The sequence below is a fragment of the Diceros bicornis genome, chromosome 2 (assembly GCF_020826845.1).
Source record: "Diceros bicornis minor isolate mBicDic1 chromosome 2, mDicBic1.mat.cur, whole genome shotgun sequence".
Classification (NCBI taxonomy): domain Eukaryota; kingdom Metazoa; phylum Chordata; class Mammalia; order Perissodactyla; family Rhinocerotidae; genus Diceros; species Diceros bicornis.
Genome location: NC_080741.1, coordinates 85286624 through 85307431, shown reverse-complemented (window position 1 = coordinate 85307431; position 20808 = coordinate 85286624). Strand labels below are relative to the sequence as shown.

Genomic DNA, 20808 nt, shown 5'->3' with positions numbered 1-20808 from the left:
CTTAGAGTTTCCATCTCTCTGCTTATATTACGCATCTATTCTTGCATGTTGTCTACTTTTTCCAATAGAGCCCTTACTATATTAATCATAGTTATTTCAAATACCCTTTCTGACACTTCCAACATCTGTGTCATGTCTGAGTCTGGTCCTGATGCTTGCTTTGTCTTTTCAAACTGTTTTTTCTTCTTGTCCTTTAGCATGTGTTGTGATTTTTTGTTGAAAGTGGGGCATGGTGTTTCAGCTAATAGGAACTGAGGTAAATAGGCCTCTAGTATGAGGATTTATGTTAATCTGGCTGGTAGTTGGGCTGTGCTTAGTGTTTCCTGTAGCTGTAGGTGCCAGAGACTTCAAATTCTTCTAGTGTCCTTGTCTTTATCTTCCCTCTTGAATTTGAGCTTTTATAGGTACTCCACATCAGAGAGAATCTACATCTTGCAGCTCTTTCAATTGTAAACCACTATTATTATACTGAAGCCCTGTTGGTATGGTGGAAAGGTGTGGAAGAGGAAAAGCATTCTACAATCTTATAATTAAATCTCAGTATTTTAGTGGGTCTGTGTCCCTGCACTGTGACTCTCATGCATGTTTCTTAGCTTTTCCCCCCTACTTGGAACCTGGATAAAGGGTACATGGGACTCTGTGTATTATAAGCAATGCAGAAAGGCTAGGGGGAGCTGGAGTGGGAGAAATGCCCTTCCCCCAGATGGGACAAGGATTTGTTAAGGGCTTTTTCCCTGGAGAGTAGGCCTTTGTTATGGGGAACACTCTGGGTGTATTTCACAATGGTTACTCTTTGCCTCCTCTTCCCACAACCAGGAGGGGATCTCTCTTTGCTCTTCACTGTGAGAACTTAGTGAGATTCCTGGAGGTAGAACCCACAAAAGTATGGGGGGCCCTTTAAGACTGTGGCCCCCAGGAGTTTCTCACACTCATGCTAGTCCACACAGCCTCTAGCAATTTGTCAAAATTACCATCTAAGTGTTCCTACTAGTTTATGGCTCCAGTGGCTTTGGCTCCAGGTAAGCAGATCTCAGCTATGATTTTCTGATTCTCCTCTCTCTAAATTTTAGAGTGATCATTTGCCCTACAACCTCAATTCTCTGGTGCGTCTAAGAAAAGTTGATTTTCAGTTGTTCAGCCTTTTTTTGTTATAAGAATGGGAATAACTACCTCCAGGCTCTTTATGTGTTGGAGCTGAAACCAGAAGTCCTGACCTCAACTTTTAAGCGTTCTTTATACGTGGTATATTTTGTAAATATTTTCTCCCAGTTTGTCACATAGGGGACGAAGACAATTCCTCTACCCGCTGGGTCCTCCTGGCTGGTCTAAGAATTAAATTGATGTGAGACAAAATAATAGGAGAAAATTAAACAAAACTTTATAACATGTATACATGGGAGAACTCAGGAAAACTGAGTAATTCAGCCAGAACCCCCGAAGCCACCACCTTAAATACCATCTTCAGCTAAAGACAAAGGAGAATGTTGAGGGTAGTGGTTTGGGTCTTCAAAGGGGAGGAAGGCAATTCACGTGGAGATGAGAATGTAAATGTTTGTTAAACAAGCGTTTGCTGGGCCCTCTATAGACAATGGGACCCATTTTACATTACATTACAGTTATCTTATGGTATTAGCTCCTTCCTGGAACAGGCCCTGCTATTTTAAATTCTTTTAGGCAGTTAGGGGGAAGGTCAAAGTTTCTTTCAGAATCTTTTATTCTTAAAAATAATCAAGCCAAAGAGACACATTTGGGGTGGCCAATTCTGATCCCCTACAGTCAGTTGTCTTTAGACTTTGTTTTTGATGATTTTCACCATGCAATTTAAAAATTTTGTTATTCTTCTGTATCGTGGGAGATATGGATCTAATTTTATTTTTTTCCAAATGGTCATCATCATTTATTAAATTCCAAATCATCATTTATTAAAAAGTCCACAAATATAAAGAGTTAGCGCAAGGTAGTTTCTTTGTGGTGGTGGAACAGCTCCATATCTTGATTATGGTGGTGGTTACATGAATCTATACCTGGGCTAAAACACATAGAAACTGTACGTGCAAATGAATACGTGTAAAAAATGGTGAAAATGGAATAAGGTCTGTGTCTAGTTAACAGTATTGTACCAGTGTCAATTTCCTGGCTTTGATGTTGCACTATAGTTATATAAGATGTCACCATTGGGAGAACCTGGATAAAGGTACACAGGACTCTATATATTATTTTTGCTGCTTCCTGTGAGTCTATAATTTGTATTAAAATAAAAGGTTTTTAAAAATCCACCTTTGCTACAGTGAGTTGAGATGCCTAGATTGAATTTTTCTAAAGTCCAATTTGTGAAAGTGGCAAGTCTAGTCCGTTTACATTCTTTGTGATTACTGCTATGGTTGGTTTACTTTTATCCTCACTTATATTCTATTTTGTGCAATTTACCCTGCCTTTTCTTTGCTACTTCCTGCTTCCTATTGGGTTGATCAAATTTTCTTTATCCTTTCCTTCTTTCCCATTTGATGGAAGTTATACACTCTATTTTTATTAGTTTAGGGGTTATCTTTAACATTTTAACAGGCAAACTTGATTTACTAAAATCTAAATTTAATTTATAAGTTAATTAATATCTCTGTCCTCCTCCTGAATAATATAAAGTCTTAGAATGTTTTAACTCCAATGTCTCCAGTCTGATGTGTATTATTGTTCAGTATAAATTTGAATTCTACCTTGTATTTGTACATCTCAAGTTATTTATTATTATTTCAGAGAACACTTATTTAGATTTACCTATGTTTACCAGTTTCTTTGCTAACAATTTATTCTTTGATTCTTTCCTTCCTTCTGTGTTCAATTTCCTTTTTCTTGATCTAGAAAATCAGGAAAGTTCTTTCAGTAAGAATCTGGGAATGATAAACTCACTCAGTCTTTGTCTGATAATGTCTTTATTAAGCCATGGCTTTTAAATATTTAGGTGGATCTCGAATTCTAAGTTGATAGTTATTTTCTTTAAGCACTTTGAAGCTATTGTTCATTGTTTTCTGGTTTATATTTTTGCTATTTAGATGTTTGCTGTCATTATAACTAACAGTCCCAATATTGCCTCATGGTCAAATATTGCTACTCTGACTCCTGCCATCACATCTACATTCCACTAGTTGGAATAGATACTTTCACTTACAATCCATTGGCCACACATAGCTATTAGGGCACTGGAAAAATGTAGTCTTTATTCTGGTAGCTATGTGCCTGGCTATTACTCTAGAAGCGGGGCAGACTGGTTCATTCCTGGACTCTCCACCCAGTAGTTGCCCCATAGATGTCGGAAGATGGGTTTTATTGGCAGATCATCCTCCTCACTCATACTAATCCGTGGTTAGGGCTTCAGGTATTGCCTGAGGGGAAGGCCCAGGCAGCAGGCCTTCCCCACAGACACAGCTCCCTGCCCCAGGAGTCATTCCACTTGGCCCTGTGGGGAGGCCAGGCTGCTCCTTCTAGGCCCCACTTGTGCCTGGATCTCAGCAGGGGCTTCTGCCTATCTCCTGGTACTCCATGCTGTGAGATCCCAAACCACATCAGAGGGGCACTGGGGGAATTCTTTAACTTCTGCCTGCAGAACTAAAAAAGGAACATTTGCTGAGCAGTCTCAGATATTCTCTCCTGAAGGGGAGAGATTTCTCCATTTGATCTGTGAAGAAGCTGAGGCTCAGAGAGGTTAAGTGACTTGGCTAAGGTCACCCGGCTGGAGCCAGAACTCAAACTGAGGTCTCCCAGCTCTCAGCTCTGGGCTATTTATAAGACTTAACCACTTATTTCTGGGATGGAGAAAGATGTCTGTGGCTTCCAGCAAACAAGGTTGAACTTGTTCCATCACATCTTTTGGGAGTGAATGAAGCAGGCAGGTTGCTGGGGGAGGGTGGCAGGCCCCCAGCCTGTAGGGGGAGCCAGGGATCAAAGTGGTGAGTATTCTTTCGAGCATTTACCAAAGAGCCAGGCTGTTTGCTAGGCACAGGCAATATAGATGCGCGCTGATTAGAGAAGTGGTTAAGAACCACTACTTTGTGAGAAGACAGAGCTGAGTTTGAGTCCCCTCTAGCTATGTGATTTTGGGCAAGTGACTCAATCTCTCTGAGCCTCAGTTTCCACATCTATAAAATGGAAATAGTAGCACCCACCTCATGAGGTAGAGCTCTTGGCAGAATACCTGGCACATGGCAAGCCTGCAGTGAACGGTAGCTGTTAGTTGTTGCTTTTATTATCGTTGTACCTAGTAGGGAAGACAAACACTGATGTATGATGGTCGAGGGAAGGACTGTGGGAACACAGGGGAAGGAGGGGGACACGTGAGTCAGGCCCTAAGGAGCAGGCACGTCCTCCAGGCAGAGACCTGGGCCGGCCCCGCACGCCCACAGGACAGGTGTGTCCTGTGACATCTTCCTGGGCTTGAGCTCAGTGTGGACACTACTCACAGGGGAGTCACTTCCCAGAGTTCTTAGAGAATTCCCAGGCTGAAGGCACTGTCTTCTTCCAGCAGAGACGAGCCCATTCCAAACATTTGGGTCTTGGATCTCAAGAAGCTCTCAAGAGCCTCCTTTTTGAATCTGCCTTCCTTCCTCCCTTCCTCCCTCTCTCCCTCCCTCCCTCCATTCCTTCCTTCCTTCTCTTCCTCCCTCCCTCCCTCCCTTCCTTTCTCCCTTCCTCCTTCCCTCTCTTCTTTCCATTCTTTCTATTTGTCGTAAAGGTTAATAACTCACACTTACAGAGATTATTATCTACTGAGATTGTTGAACGCCTCCTAAAGAATAGAACTATATTTGCGGATCAGACAACACTAGGACAGGATAACCAAGCCTGATACGGTTCACAGCTGGAGATTCCACAACAGCATTTTCAGCCAGGAGTCTCCTGGTGTTTGATTGCCTAATGCTTCCATACTGGCTTCAAGCAAAGAGACGGAAGCCACAGTCCAGACACTGTTGAAGACAAAGACCCGCCTCTGTGATGCTGTGGAATGTGGGTCCAGTGACACTCTTCATTCTTAGAGACTCTTACTGTGGAAACTTCCAAACATACACGAAAGTAGAAAGAATAGTATAACGAGCTCCCACGTATGAATCACGCAGCCTCCGCTGTTATCAACGGTGGCCGGTCGTGCTCCATCACTCCCCCTCTCACATCTTTCCCACTGCTGGAGTGCTTTAAAGCAATCCCAGACACGGCGTCATGTCACTAGTAATCACTCCAGCCTGCATGACAGACGGATGACGTTTTTACATAACCGCCAGGCCGTCGCACCTAACAAAAATAACAATAGTCCTTAAATAATCTATATTTAATCTACATTCAAATTTCCCAGATTGTGTCAAAGATGTCTATTTGCCATTAGTTTGTTAGAAAAGCATTCACAAAATTCTCTTGAATTTCCCCCTCCCTACTGTCCCTAGCCCAGCTCAGCCCTAGGCAGGATGGAGGGCTGTCTGCCTGCCGTCCCTCCTGGGCCCCAAGCAGATCAGGCTTCCTACAGCTCTTATCTGCATTTTCCTGTTCAAAACTATCCAGGGATTTTCATCTTCAACAGGGAAGTTTCCTAAACTTCATTCATTCCCAGACCACTTCCAGAACCGTTGTCGCATCTATAACCACCTGTATTGTTTATTACATATTTTTCTTTAAACTTTGCTTTTTAATGCATATCTTTACTTAAAGTAATTTATTTTGAAAGGAAACTTTATGTTACCACCCAAGATGAAAACCTAGTACTATCTGCCATAAATTGAAAGTAGCTATTAAAATAATAACAAAAAACAAATAGGAAAGCAGGGCAATGTTATTGCACTGTAATCAGATACCATTGCCTGCTGAAGATTCTGAGCCTGGGGTGCAGGCTCATTTTGTTAAAAGAGAGGGATGAACAAGTGGACAGGAAGTGTTAAAGATATATTAACACCAAACTGAGACTTTCTCCTAGATTTAATAATAACTAATACTGTTAAAAGCACTTTAAGTGAACTAATACAACAACCCAATAAGGCGTATACTACTGTTATCCTCCTTTTATGGATGAGGAAACTGAAGCTCAGAGAGGTTAAGTAACTTGCCCAAGGTCACGCAGCTAGTAAGTCACAGAGTTGGGATTTAAACCCAGGCTGACTGGTCCCAGAGTTGCAACCAGAATGCTATACTTAACTAGAAGCATCCAGACAGATTGGACATAGAACCTCTTTCTGACTCTGTGGTCCAGTGTTGTTGGCACTGGCTCCTCATACCAGCTACGATCATCTCTGGAACCACCAGAGATTAACGGGGCTGACTCTGGGACACCCACTCCTGCAGGGTAAGCTCTAAACCAACCCCTCCAGCCTCGTTTTATTACTCCTCCCCTCTCACCTCCTGCTCCAGAAAGATGGAATTCCTTCCTGCACCCACTTGTTCACCTTCTCCCCCCTGCCATGCGCTCTCACTTTCCGCAGCCCCTTCCAGTCCAGCTTCATCTGGGCCTCCTGGTGTCCCTTGTGAAAGGCACTGAGGGGATCCAGAGAGGAAGAAGACAGCACCTCTCTTCACAGAGCTCATTCTAGCAGCAGATTCAGATGTATAAAGACCTGACTTCAGAGAAGAAATTGTTATGCCCATTTTCCAAATGAGGTCACTGAGGCTAGAATGACATATAAGAGTCAGCTAATCCATTTGGGGGACAGCAGAAAGAGCAATTAGTCTAATCTTCTCCACCCTTGAGGACTTTTCTCCCACATTATCTCTTTCCTGATGCTTCCTCTCACTGCCCCAGGCAAGCTCTTCCCTGTCTGCTAACATCCAAAGTTCCCGTGTACTGAGGCTTCCTATTGGCCAGTCACTATCCCAGGCTCTACAAATGAGATCTGTAATCCCCACCTAGTCCTGGTTTGCTGACTGTCCCATTTTAGCACTGAAAGTCCTCTATCCCAGGAAACCCTTCAGTCCCAGGCAAACCAGGATGGGTGATCACTATTCTCACCATAGCCTTGTGAGGGAGATACTATTATCATACCCATTCTACAAATGGGGAAACTGAGGCTGCCCTCCCCCAAGGTCACACAGTAAATAACTGGTCTGGGTTTTTTTTTGGTGACGAAGAGTCACTCTGAGCTAACATCTGTTGCCAATCCTCCTCTTTTTTTTTTTCCTTGAGGAAGACTAGCCCTGAGCTAACATCAGTGCCAGTCTTCCTCTATTTTGTATGTGGGTCACCACCACAGCATGGCTTGGCCAATGGTGTAGGTCCCCACCTGGGATCTGAACCCGCAAACCCGGGCCACCCAAGTGGAGTGCGCCAGAACTAACCACTACGCCACAGGGCCAGCCCCCCCAGGTCTGTTTTATGTTAAAGACCCTGTCCTGGGTCTTTACCCTGTGCTGCTGATTCAAAACTTCAAGAACCCTGAAAAAGAGAGAGAGAGAGAGGAAGGAGCAAGGGTAGCCCCTGACATCTGGGAGCTGCCCTAGCACTCACAGATGGGCTGTGCTGTTCTCCTACTGGACATAAGCAATTTCATGGAACACCAACCTCAGACAACGTCCCTCTGAGACCATAATAGAGTGAGACAAAGCAAGGCCCCTTCACAATTGTGTCTCAGCCCAGACAAAACAAGGTCCTTGCGTCACCCACAAAATACCAAGCACCCTCTCTTGGCTAAAATCAATGACTGCCTTTACCAATCATAGCTCATCCTTAAGCTAGTCTCCTCTCCCTATAGATAAGATATATTGAGATCCCCAATCAGAATTGCCCTCACTTTCTGACAGCGTGTTATATAGAGTCCTGCTTCCTTAGACTCTCCCCCAAATCACCCAGCCAAAGCCCAAATCCTATACAGTCGTGCACCACATAACCACCTTCAGTCAACGACGGACCGCAAATACAACAGTGGTCCCATAAGATTAGTACCATAAAGCCCAGGTATGCAGGAGGCTGTACCATCTAAGTTTGTGTGGGTACACTCTATGATGTCCACACAATAATGAGATTGCCAAACGACGCATTTCTCAGAATGTGTCCCCATCGTTAAGCAATGCATGACAGTAGTAGGTTCTTGCACACACCCTCTACTGAGACATGCATGGTCCCCCATGGGTGTGCTCTCCCTTGCTGCAATGAGTAGCAAACCCACCTTATTTAACTACAGGTGGCTTCAGGTGGTCTCTGGTTGGAGGGCAATGATGGCCCTTAGTGTTCCATTTGGCTCTGAATTCTGGTAACTATGACATTTCCACAAGTTTTGCTTCCTGGATTGGCTGTAAGGGGCACAGAGACAGGAAATGCATCATATCTCTTCTTAAAAGCTCCAGCTGTGTGCTAGACACCATCTAGCTCACAGTAGGCCCTCAAGATGAGACCAGGTTCCCTCCTAACCTCTGCACTGAGTCCAGCAGTGCTAGGTGGGGTGGACCCTACCTGTCCTGTCGAACTGCCCCTTGGAGACCACCTTCTGGGGCCCCTGCTCAGAGCAGTGGAGTTCAGAGGAGTTTTGCCCGTGCTTCCCCTGTCCTGTGAATGGAGGGAGTTTCTATTTGGCCAGGCCTGTGGGGACCCAGGGCCCAGATAAACCTGATGGGGATCTTTCTTCATTTCTCTCCTCATGCCAATTCTCCAACCCAGGGCCCATACCCAGCCATAGGGAAGTGAACCCAAGCTCCCAACCCACCTCCTCCTCTCTCTTCTAACGGTGCCACAGTCCTCCAGGAAAGAGGACCCCTCCATTTGCTTTCCTCCAAGGAGTGCCGCTATTTTTCCTTTCCTGAGGGCTGGATGTTTCTTCCTATGGGCCCATTGAATACACCTGATATCTCTCTTCTCTTTCCCCTGTATAAAGCCAGAATCAGAGCTGAAAGGAGGGCACCGTAAGGAGTTAGGTAACTGTGGGTCACCCAAGTCTTATCATTTAATCTCTGTGTGACCTTGAGCAAGTTTCTTAACCTCCCTGGGCCTCAGTTTCTCCCATAAAGCTTATTGCATAGTAGCTGCTCCAGGGTCAGACCCTTACCTCATCTGGAGGAAGGAGCACATTTTCCAGACACAGTGTCCCTTTTGGAGACTGGCTCTTCTCCAGGAGCAGATGTCCCTCTCGGTTGACTAACAAGCTTGACTAGGGCAGTGGCTGCTAACTGTACCGAGCATATGGGCTAGAGTGGAGGGCAGGGGTGTCTCTTCTTCCTCAGAGTGGCATGATCACTAGGCTGAGGGTCAGGAGGTCTGAGTTCTAGTCCCACCTCTGCCCCCAAACTCCTTATGTATCCATGGGCAGGTCTCTTTAACCTCTGGACCTTGGTTTCCTCATCTGTAAAATGTGTTCAAGAATGCTTGTTCACTTGGCCTTTCAGGGTCCTGTGAGTTATACAAGAGAGTGACTGGTACTTTGAAAGATGGCCTGTGGACAGGGAGAAAATATTTGCAAACCACATATCTGTCAAAGGATAAATATCTGGCATACATAAAGAACACTTAACCCTCAACAGCAAAAATGCAAACAATTCAATTAGAAAATGGGCAAAAGACATGAACAGACATTTCCCCAAAGGGGATATACACAGATGGCAAAGAAGTACTTGAAAGAATGTGCGACATCATTAGCATTAGGGAAACACACAATGAGTCCTATCAGAGTGATTTAAATAAAAAATAGTGGCAACACCAAACTTTGGAGAGGATGTGGAGAAACTAGGTCACTCATGCATTGCTGGTGGGAATGTGGAACGGTACAGCTACTCTGGAAGAGTATGGCAGTTTCTTAAGATGCTAAACGTGCAACGATCATACTGCTTGGGAATTGCACTCATGGGCATTTATTCCCAGAGAAACAAAAACTTGTTTTCATTCAAAAGCCTGTATATGATTGTTTATAACCGCTTTATTCATAATAGCCAAGAACTGGAAACAACCAGCTGTCCTTCCACAGGTGAATGACTAACCAACTGTGGCACATCCACACCATGGAACAGTACTCAGCAATAAAAAGGAACAAACTATTGATACACACAACAGCCTGGGTGAGTCTACAGAGAATTATGCTGGGTGAAAAAAGCTAATCCTAAAAGGTTACAAACTGTATGGTTCCCTTTATATAAGATTCTTGAAATGACAAAATTATAGAAATGGAGAAGAGATTAGTGGTTGCCATGCATTAGGGAAGGGAGAAGTGAGAAAGAAAGTGGATGTGGCTGCAAAAGGGCAGCAGAGGGATCTTGTGGTGATGGAAACGTTCTGTATTTTGACGGTATCAATGTCGATATCCTGGTTGTGAAATCGTACTATAGTTTTTCAGGATGTTCTCATTGCGGGAAGCTAGGTAGAGGGTACATGGGATTTCTATATTATTTCTTAAAACTGCATGAGATTATCTCAAATATATTATCTCAAAGTGTTTAATTTTTAAAAAATGTGGTCAAACAGAGGTAGTTTCCTCTGGAGGCCGTAGAGACCATTTTCTTGACCTATTTGTCTCCCTGAGAGAGATTTCCAGGGGTGGTTTGTATTGCTGCCCTCTGGTGGTTGTCAGACTAGGTTCCGTGGAGCCCTTGAGCTCTCAGCGGGCACCCCACAGCTGCCTGGAAGGCCAGCGGTGATACTGAGCAGGCGCCCCATCCACAGCCCCATGGTCCCTACTTCAACCTGAAAACAAAATCCACTTCGATCTGGTAGGATGTCTTCAATTTTATTTATCCAAAGGATCTTTCTGCTTAAAAAAAAAAAAAAAAAGGAAGTTTGACAGCCACTTAAATTGAGTCCAAATCCCTCATTTTGCACTTGTCAGAATGAGCTAGGGTTGACTTTTCCTCCACTCCCTCTTTGTTCTTTTAAATTTAACTTTAGTCCTTGTTCTTTAAAGGAAGCATAGGGACACTGGCATCTGAGAGTTAGAAAGGCTCTCAGGATCACCTTCTGCCTTAGCCGTGGTAGGTTTTCATCATGCCCATTTTACAGGTGAAACAACTAAGGCCTGGAGGCCCAGAATGAGTCAGGCGTAATCTAGATTTAGGAATATTTTAAACTCCATCTCAAATGGCATCAGCAACAGCCTTTGCTGTAATCTTTGCTCCTGAAAGAATATGGAGTTGCAAAGATTCCAATCTAGCCCAGAGGCTAACTCTTCAAACATGGATTTAAACGACACATACAGGGGCTTCTAAACCAGGTTAGGTTGGAGTTTCTCCATGGAGGAGTGAAAAAGTCCCAGCTTTGAAGTCAGGGGTAAACCTGGGCTCAAATCCTGACTCAACCACTTCCCATTATGTGAGCTTGAGCAAATCAGTTCACCCCTCTGATCCCCACTTTTCTCATCCATGAAATGGGGGGACAATAATTCTTGATTTAGAGGGTTCATTTAACAAATGTTTTAAGATGATTAAGACAGGCCCTGCTCTCACGGACATCCATTTCGTGACTAAGTAAAAAGTCATGTAAAGAACCAGGCTTCTGGGTGCTCGTAGAAGGTGCCCATTCTTTCCCCCCTACACCCACAGGGCATAATTCTCAGACCCCAGAAGTCACCGGGGGGCCAGCCCCATGGCTTAGCAGTTAAGTGCGGCCCGGGTTCGGATCCCAGGCGCGCACCGACGCACCGCTTCTCCGGCCATGCTGAGGCCGCGTCCCACATACAGCAACTAGAAGGATGTGCAACTATGACATACAACTATCTACTGGGGCTTTGGGGGAAAAAAAAGAGGAGGATTGGCAATATATGTTAGCTCAGAGCCAGTCTTCCTCAGCAAAAAGAGGAGGATTAGCATGGATGTTAGCTCAAGGCTGATCTTCCTCACAAAAAAAAAAAAAAAGAAGAAGTCACTGGGAAGATCCCATCAATCTGAGGGATCTCTTGGCCTCCTCACAGGAGTGCCAAGGGGCAGTGAGGGCTCACAGTGTCCAGGCGCTGCTCTGAGCACCTTATACAAGTAACCTCGCTGTGGAGAGGGGCTGCCATCTCCCCATTTTTATGGATGTGGAGACTTGAGGCGAGCTGCCTAACTGTTGTCTCCAGGGTACACGTGCCTGCTGAGTCATTCTGGCCCCTAGCTGGCAGTTCTGGAATGCAGGTGAGCCGGATACCATGCTCAGCTGCTGAGCTGGCTGCCCAGGGCTGTCAGCTGGACCCACAGGATGGTGGGAGGTTGTCTCATGAATCACCCCCACAACACACACACACAGGGCAATGAGGTCACCTCAGGATGGAGCTGAGCTGGGGCCTCCCTTCCACCTCTGGCAGCTCTGTCATGGCCCTGGTGATCTGCCCATGGCAGAGAGATAGGAGATGCCCTGAGGTTGTGCCTCCATCCTGTGCCAGGTACTCATGCAACCAGGTGCTGCAGAAGGTAAACTCTCCATTTGCAGGGAGGAAGAGAGGCTCAGAGTGGGGAAGTACCTTAACCAGGGACTTGAAGGCAAACAGAAGGTAGTGACTGGTTTTTTTGAGCACAATCATTGAAACCTTTAAATGGTAGCAAGCATTATTTATAAAGTCCAGTGGTTCTTACACTTGAGCAGGCATCAGGATAACCTGGGTGGGGGTTAAAATACAAATTGTGGGGCTGGCCTGGTGGCGTAGTGGTTAAGTTAACGCACTCCGCTTCTGGCGGCCCGCAGTTCACAGGTTCAGATTCCAGGCATGGACCTATGCACCGCTTATCAAGCCCGCTTATCATGCTGTGGCAGCATCCCACATAAAGCAGAGGAAGATGGGCACAGATGTTAGCCCAGTGCCAATCTTCCTCAGCAAAAAAGAGGAGGATTGGCAACAGGTGTTAGGGCTAATCTTCCTCACACACACACACAAAAATACAGATTGTGGGTCCCACCTCGAGTTTCTGATTTAGAAGAACTGGGATGAGACCTGAGAATTTGTGTTTCTAAAAGGTTTCCAGATGATGCCGATGCTGCTGGTCCAGGGACCACATTTTGAGAACAACTAATTAATTGAAATTCCTTTTCTCTGCTTAATGGTGGTCCTCAAGTTTCTTCTTACAAACCTCTGGGGACGGAGGACTCATTGCCTATTCTGTCAACCTATTTCATTTCTAGATAGTTCTTACTTTGAAGACATGAATTTTGTGTGTGTGCTTGTGTTGAGCTGAAAACTCTAAAGGCTCTCCCCTGTGGCACATTCTTTCTGCCTCTGGAGTACATGCTCTCATCAGAAAGAAGATGTGGAGGGGAGAGGAGACTTGCAATTAGACCCAGGGTCTCCCTCACCTCCACAGTCCATCAACCACCAAGCCCTGTCAGTTCTACCCTCTAAATCAGTGCTGTCCAATAGAGATATGTTGTGAGCTCTATAGAATCTATGTACCTACTAAAAACTTAAAATTTTCTAGTAGCTACATTAAAAAAACAGCAAAAAAGAAGCAGGTTAAACTAGTTTAATAATATATTTTTATTTAACCCAATATATCTAAAATATTATCTTTTTAACAGGTCATCAAAGCAAAAATTATTAATGAGCTATTATATATGCTTGTTTTCATACCAAGTCTTGGAAATCCAGTGTTTATTTTACACTTACAGCACATCTCATTTCTGGCCAGCCACATTTCAAAGGCTCCATAACTGCACATGGCTAGTGGCTACCATTATGAACAGCACATTGACCCTGTCCCTAGTCCTTACCTCCCCCACCACGGCTTGTGTTCCCTCTCGATGCCTGCCCCTCACAGCTTCCCCACCAATCCAAAATACAGCAGCCAGATCATTGTCTAAAACGTAGATGTGGTCGTGTCTCTCTTGCGTGGCTCCCCATCACTCGCAGGATAATGTCCAGGCTCCTTGGTCTGGCTTCTGAGGCCCTGCTTCTCTCGCTTTCCCTTCTCCCCTCCTCCAGCCCCAAGTCCCTCACTCTTCCACCGTGTTGAATTATCCGCAGGTCCTCAACACAGTGGTGCCTCTTACCTCTAAGCCTTTGCACACGTGGTTCCCTCTGCCTGGAATGCCCTTGGAATGCTTGGTTCTTGGGCTACCCTTTCAGTCACTCATTCGTTCAACAATGTTTATAGAGCACCTACTCCATAAATATTGTGCTAGACACTGTCCTGGATCCTGGAGCAAGCAAACACATAACAAGAAAATACGCATAATAAGAAAATATATAGTATGTTACAGGGGGAACAATAAGGCAGAATAAGAGGGAAACATGGTGCTGGGGGTTACTACTTTATACGGGGTGGCCACGGAAGGCCTCTCGGAGAAGGTGACGTTGAATAGAGACCTGAAGAAGTGAGGGAAGGGGCCACATGGCTATCTGGGGAAAAGCATTCTAGGCAGAGGGAACAGCCAGTGCAAAGGCCCTGAGGTGGGAGCCTAACTGGAGTGTTTGGGGCACATTCCAGTGTGGCTGGGGCAACGTGAGAAAGGAAGGCATAGGAATAAAAGTCAGAGAGAGCAAGAAGGGAGTGGCAGATGGTGCAGGGCTGTGTAAGAACTTGAGTTTTGTCCTGAGTGAGGTGGGAGCCCTGGGAGGGTGCTGAGCGGAGGAGGGAGCTGAGCTGACTCAGGTTTTAACCAGATCCCTCTGGTTGTCATGAGAACAGACCATGAGCCGAGGGCAGAAGCAGAGAGACTAATTGATCACATTGGCTGGAGCAGGGTGGTTGCCATGGAGGTGACTGGACCAGGGCGGTTGCCATGGAGGTGGAGAGAAGGGGCCAGATTCGGGATAAGTTGAAGGTGGGGCCAACAGGGTTTTCCAGATAGGTCAGATACAGAGTATGAGAGAGCAACGAGTCAAGGATGACTCCAAGATTTTGGCCTGAGCTTAGGGTCCGGATGACTCCTCTTCCAGAAAGCCCTCCTGGGAACTCACAGCTCCCTGGGCCTTGCCTTCCTGGGGCCTGTCATGGCCCGTCTCTTTGGGTGCTCCCCGGGGCAGTGTAGGACTTGTTTAGTGTCCTGCTTCCAGAGTGTTTGATAAGTGAGGGAGAAGCAGAGGCAGGCTCAGCTGGGGTGACTCCTGGCCTCTGCTGTGAGAGGTCAGCCCCCACCCCCACCCACCTCACCCCTTGGGACATGTGTTTTCCCATCTGCACAAGGCAGTGGATATTCTAACCATCGCCTAGTTTCCTCACCAGGAGAGGGCACTGCCAGTCCCACTCACAGGAATCCCCTAGCCCCCTGATCCCCCTGGCCTCCTCATCTGCTGTCTGCCAGAACTTACCCCTCCCGGGAGCATCAGGTTGATCCACATGGATGGGCCCTGAGTCAGCCTCACCAATGGGGGTGGAGGGGGGACCTGCGACATGCCCCACCTCCTCCCTGCCCAGAGCTTGGCACAGCCAAGGGTGGGGCAACTGCGCCCTATATCACTGCCTCCTGGAGAGGGCATGGCCGTGGCCCAGAGGGCGGGTCTGGGGGTGTAGCTGTCCCATCTGCCACTCCTGGGTGTTGTGGGGAAGAGTCAAGTCAGACAGGAAGGCCTGGGGCTGATAGCACCAGCAGGAAGGAATGCCACCCGGGTGAGCGAGTGGGGCCCAGGGCAACGTCATGCCCCGCCCCCTCCCTGTCACGGGGGTGCGGCCTGGCCTCTCCTGCTGCCCTCTTCCCCTTCCCAGCCTGGCATCGGCACAGTCCACACACAGCTCGCCTTGAAGCCCAGACAGGCCTCTGGAACACAGGTAATGGGACATGGGGCCAGGAGAGAGGTGAGGTAGGAGCTTAATTTTTAAGAAAATCAAGGAAAAACAGGCTCTTCAACAGGACATTTTGTGGTTCCTGGATGGACCTGGATTTGAATCCCAGCTCTGTGTCTTCCCAGGTGGGTGAGCACCTCAGTCTCCATCTCTGTAAAAATCAGGGGAGGATGACAAATATTCACCTCCCTGGGTTCTTGAGGCTTCAGCCAGCCCCTGCCTGGCCATAGCAGGAGACTCACTCCCAATTCTGTTGCTAACCTGCTGTGGGAGCTTCAGAAAACCCCTTGACCTCTCTGAACCTCAGTTTCCCCATTTGTGATGTGTAGGGTCTGACTAGATCTCTGAAGTCTTCTCCCACTCTGTCCTTGTGGGACCAAACAGCTTTGGAGGGCAAGGGTGTTTCCCCCCAAACATCACAGCTTCTGCGCTTTGACGGGCGAGTGAAGGTAGCCGCCCCCTGTCCTCCCCTTGCAAGCCCATCTGGGCTCTCCGGCCGGGCCTAGCAGACTCAGGCGGGCGACTAGGCCAGTCGTCTCCTCTCCCTTGAGCTCAAAGAAAGGCGCCTCTGGGGAAAAATGTGCGGAACAGAGAGATCCAGGCAGAGGAGGAGCCCTGCTGCCTGTCAGAGGCTCACAGGTGGTGTGGCCTGGAGGGAACCCCCACCATCATCCTGAGTCAGGGGCAGCGACCTCTGCTCAGAGCATCCCAGCCCGTCTCCTCAGAGGCGGCCTTCGGCCTAAAGCCAATCCATTTTCCTTTTAAGGGAGACAAGAAAGATCATAGTCTCGCGCTTATTATTTTAATCTGTTTTGTATAGAAACTGACAGAAAAGTTGAGTCAGGAGTGTGTGTTAGGGGGAGCTGTGGTGGGTGAAGTGAGGGTGTCCTGTTTGGGGTCCAAACCAGGCAGATCTGTGAATAGTGAGACTCCCTCCTGGCTCTGAAATTCCTAGAACTAGGGCTAGTGTAGCTCTCTGAAACAACTGGGGCCCTGTGGTCCGAAATCCTCGCGGAGCCTCCTTCCCAGACATAGAGAGAGCTCCCACGCTGGCTACACGCCGGGGGCCATGCTGGGCATTGCCTGACCGAGGCCTTGCTTCACTTGCACAACAACCCTCTGTGGGAAGGCCTCTTTTTTTTTTTTTTAAATAACTTGATTGAGATATCATTCACATGCCATAAAACTCACCCTTTTAAAGTATACAATTTAATGGCTTTTAGTATATTCACAAAATTGTGCAACCACCACCACTGTCTAATTTAGAACATTGTGATCATCCCAAAATAAACCCTGTATCCTTTAACAGTCACTCCCCATTTCCCCTTCCCCCTGGCAACCACTGATCTACTTTCTGTCTCTATGGATTTGCTTATTCTGGGCATTTCATAATAATAATGGAATCATACAATAGGTGATCCCCTCTGACTGGCTTCTTTCACTGAGCACAATGCTTTCAAGGTTTGTACATGTTGTAGCAGGTGTCAGCACTTCATTCCTCTTTATAGCTGAGTAATATTGTATTATATGCTTACATCACATTTTCTTTCTCCATTATCAGTTGATGGACATTTGGGTTGTTTCCACTTTTTGCCTATTGTGAGTAATGCTGCTGTGAACACTCATGTACCAGTCTTTGTGTGGACATAGGTTTTCAATTCTTTTGGACATATACCTAAGAGTGGACTTGTTGGGTCAGATGGTGAATCTATGTTTAACATTTTGAGGAGCTGCCAAACAGTTTTCCAAAGTGGCTGTACCATTTTACAATCCTGCCAACAGTGTATGAAGCTCCAAATTTTCCACACCCTCGTCAGCACTTGTTATTGTCTATATTTCTTATTTTAGCCATCCCAGAGGGTGTGGAGTGGTATCTCATTGTGGATTTATTTGCATTTCTGTAATGATAAATGATGTTGAGCATCTTTCCATGTGAAACTGACCATTTGAATATGTTCTTTAGAGAAATGTCTATTCAAATCCTTTGACCATTTTAAAATCGGGTAGTCATTTCATTGCTGAGTTGTCGGCATGCCCATTTTTCCGGGGGAGGATTCTGAGGCTCCGAGGATGGATGTGACTTGCAGTGCTGGCACAGTCAGTGGTGGGTAGAGGTGGGAACTGAATCCAGGTCCATCTGACATTCAAGAGCCAGCAAGCTGATTCTCTTGCACTGGACGCCTCTGTTCTGGTTTTTGCTGTTGCCAACTGCATGTGTGTGTGTGTGGTGGTTGAGGGGAGAGGCTATGAGAGACAGAGGGGAAAAGGTGGAAAAGAGAGAGAGGAGATGAGAGGCAGAGAAACTGGGATGAGAGGATGAGAAAGAGGAGCCTGAACTGGCTCTAGCTGTTTAAATAGGTACCCACCTTGGAAAGTCAGAGCCAGGGAAAATCTTTTAAGAGTTTTTGGTTTCTTCCCATTAATCTTCAGACATTTGGGGGCCTCTAAAAAGTTTATTGGGAGGCACACTCCTCTTAGTTTCTCTTTATCCCTAAATCTGATTAGACAAATCTGCTTAGACCTCAAAACACAAGAAGCAAATAGCATCCCCTAGTGTCCAGCTGGATCTAAGGATCTGGAGCTGTAGCCGCCACACTTGACTGTGAACTCTTCTCAAGAAAAAGACTTTATAGGCTTACTAAGAAAAAAAGAGAAAAGGCTTAAGTAAATAAAATTAGAAATGAAAGAGGAGAAATTACAACAGATACCATGGAAATACAGAGGATTATAAGAGAATACTATGAGAAATTATATTCCAACAAATTGGACAATCTAGAAGAAATGGATAAATTCTTAGACTCATACAACCTCCCAAAACTGAACCAAGAAGAAATGGAGAATCTGAATAGACCAATCACAAGTAAAGAGATCGAAATAGTAATCAAAAACCTCCCAAAAAATAAAAGTCCAGGACCGGATGGCTTCTCCGGTGAATTTTACCAAACATTCAAAGAAGATTTAATACCTATCCTTCTCAAACTATTCCAAAAAATAGAGGAAGATGGAACACTTCCCAACACATTCTACGAGGCCAACATCACCCTGATACCAAAGCCAGACAAAGACAATACAAAGAAAGAAAATTACAGGCCAATATCGCTGATGAACATAGATGCAAAAATCCTCAACAAAATATTGGCAAACCGAATACAGCAATACATTAAAAAGATCATACACCATGATCAAGTGGGATTTATACCAGGGACACAGGGATGGTTCAACATTCGCAAATCAATCAACGTGATACATCACATAACAAAACAAAGAATAAAAACCACATGATCATCTCAATAGATGCAGAGAAGGCATTTGACAAGATACAACATCCATTTATGATAAAAACTCTCAACAAAATGGGAATAGAAAGAAAGTACCTCAACATAATAAAGGCTATTTATGACAAACCCACAGCCAACATCATACTCAACGGGGAAAGACTGAAAGACATTCCTCTGAGAACAGGAACGAGGCAGGGCTGCCCACTCTCACCACTCCTGTTCAACATAGTACTGGAGGTTTTGGCCAGAGCAATTAGGCAAGAAAAAGGAATAAAAGGAATCCAAATAGGTAACGAAGAAGTGAAACTCTCACTATTTGCAGATTCCTAGGTTTCTATATAGAAAACCCTAAAGAATCCTTTGGAAAACTATTAGAAATAATCAACAACTACAGCAAAGTTGCAGGGTACAAAATCAATCTACAAAAATCAGTTGCATTTCTGTATGCTAATAATGAACTAACAGAAAGAGAGCTCAAAAAGATACTACCGTTTACAATTGCATCAAAAAGAATAAAATACCTAGGAATAAATCTTACCAAGGAAGTGAAGGACCTATACAATGAGAACTACAAGACATTATTGAAAGAAATCCATGATGACATAAAGAAATAGAAAGATATCCCATGCACGTGGATTGGAAGAATAAACATAGTTAAAATGTCTATATTACCTAAAGTGATCTACAGATTCAATGCAATCCCAATCAGAATCCCAATGACATTCTTCACAGAAATAGAAAAAAGAATACTAAAATTTATATGGGGCAACAAAAGACCCCGAATAGCTAAAGCAATCCTAAGAAAAAAGAACAAAGCAGCAGGCATCACAATCCCTGACTTCAAAACATACTACAAAGCAATAGTAATCAAAACAGCATGGTACTGGTACAAAAACAGACACACAGATCAATGGAACAGAATTGAAAGCCCGGAAATAAAACCACACATATATGGACAGCTAATTTTCGACAAAGGTGCTAAGAACATACAATGGAGAAAGGAAAGTCTCTTCAACAAATGGTGTTGGGAAAACTGGGCAGCCACACGCAAAAGAATGAAAGTGGACCATCTGCTATCGCCATTCACAAAAATTAACTCAAAATGGATCAAAGACCTGAAGGTGAGACCTGGAACTATAAAACTCATAGAAGAAAATATAGGCAACACACTATTTGACATTGGTCATAAAGGAATATTTTTGGATGACATGCCTTTAGGGAAACTAAAGAAAAAATAAACAAGTGGGACTTGATCAGATTAAAGAGCTTCTATAAGACAAACGAAACCAGAATCAAGATGAACAGACAACCCACCAGCTGGGAGAGAATATTTGCAAAACACATCTGACAAGGGGTTGATCTCCATAATATATAAAGAACTCACACAACTGAACAACAAAAAAACAAACAACCCGATCAAAAAATGGGCAGAGGAAATGAACAGACACTTCTCCAAAGAAGATATACAGATGGCCAATAGGCACATGAAAAGATGTTCAACATCACTAATCATCAGGGAAATGCAAATCAAAACAACACTAAGATATCACCACACGCCCGTTAGAATGGCTATAATCACCAAGACAAAAAACAACAAGTGTTGGAGAGGATGTGGAGAAACAGGAACCCTCATACATAGCTGGTGGGAATGCAAACTCGTGCAGCTTCTATGGAAAATGGTATGGAGATTCCTCAAAGAATTAAAAATAGAGATGCCCTATGACCCAGCCATCCCATTACTGGGAATCTATCCAACGAACCTGAAATCAACAATCCAAAGAGGCTTATGCACCCCTATGTTCATTGCAGCATTATTCACCATAGCCAAGAAGTGGAAGCAACCTGAGTGTCCCTCGACTGACGATTGGATTAAGAAAATGTGGTATATATATACAATGGAATA

The 20808-nt window shown here is 45.1% G+C and overlaps 1 protein-coding gene across 5 annotated transcripts in view; it reads left to right on the top strand.

Moving 5' to 3' along the window:
• The window catches only part of TMEM40 (transmembrane protein 40), a 58917-nt gene that overhangs the window by 4861 nt on the left and 33248 nt on the right, over window positions 1–20808 (top strand). Inside the window, exon 1 of one of the 5 annotated variants that reach the window (XM_058565494.1) lies at window positions 15533–15612. The exons of the other annotated variants lie outside the window; for them this stretch is intronic. The gene's annotated coding sequence lies outside the window, so the exon portion shown is untranslated. Of the gene's footprint in view, window positions 1–15532; window positions 15613–20808 lie in introns of those variants that run through there. 5 annotated transcript variants of the gene reach the window in all.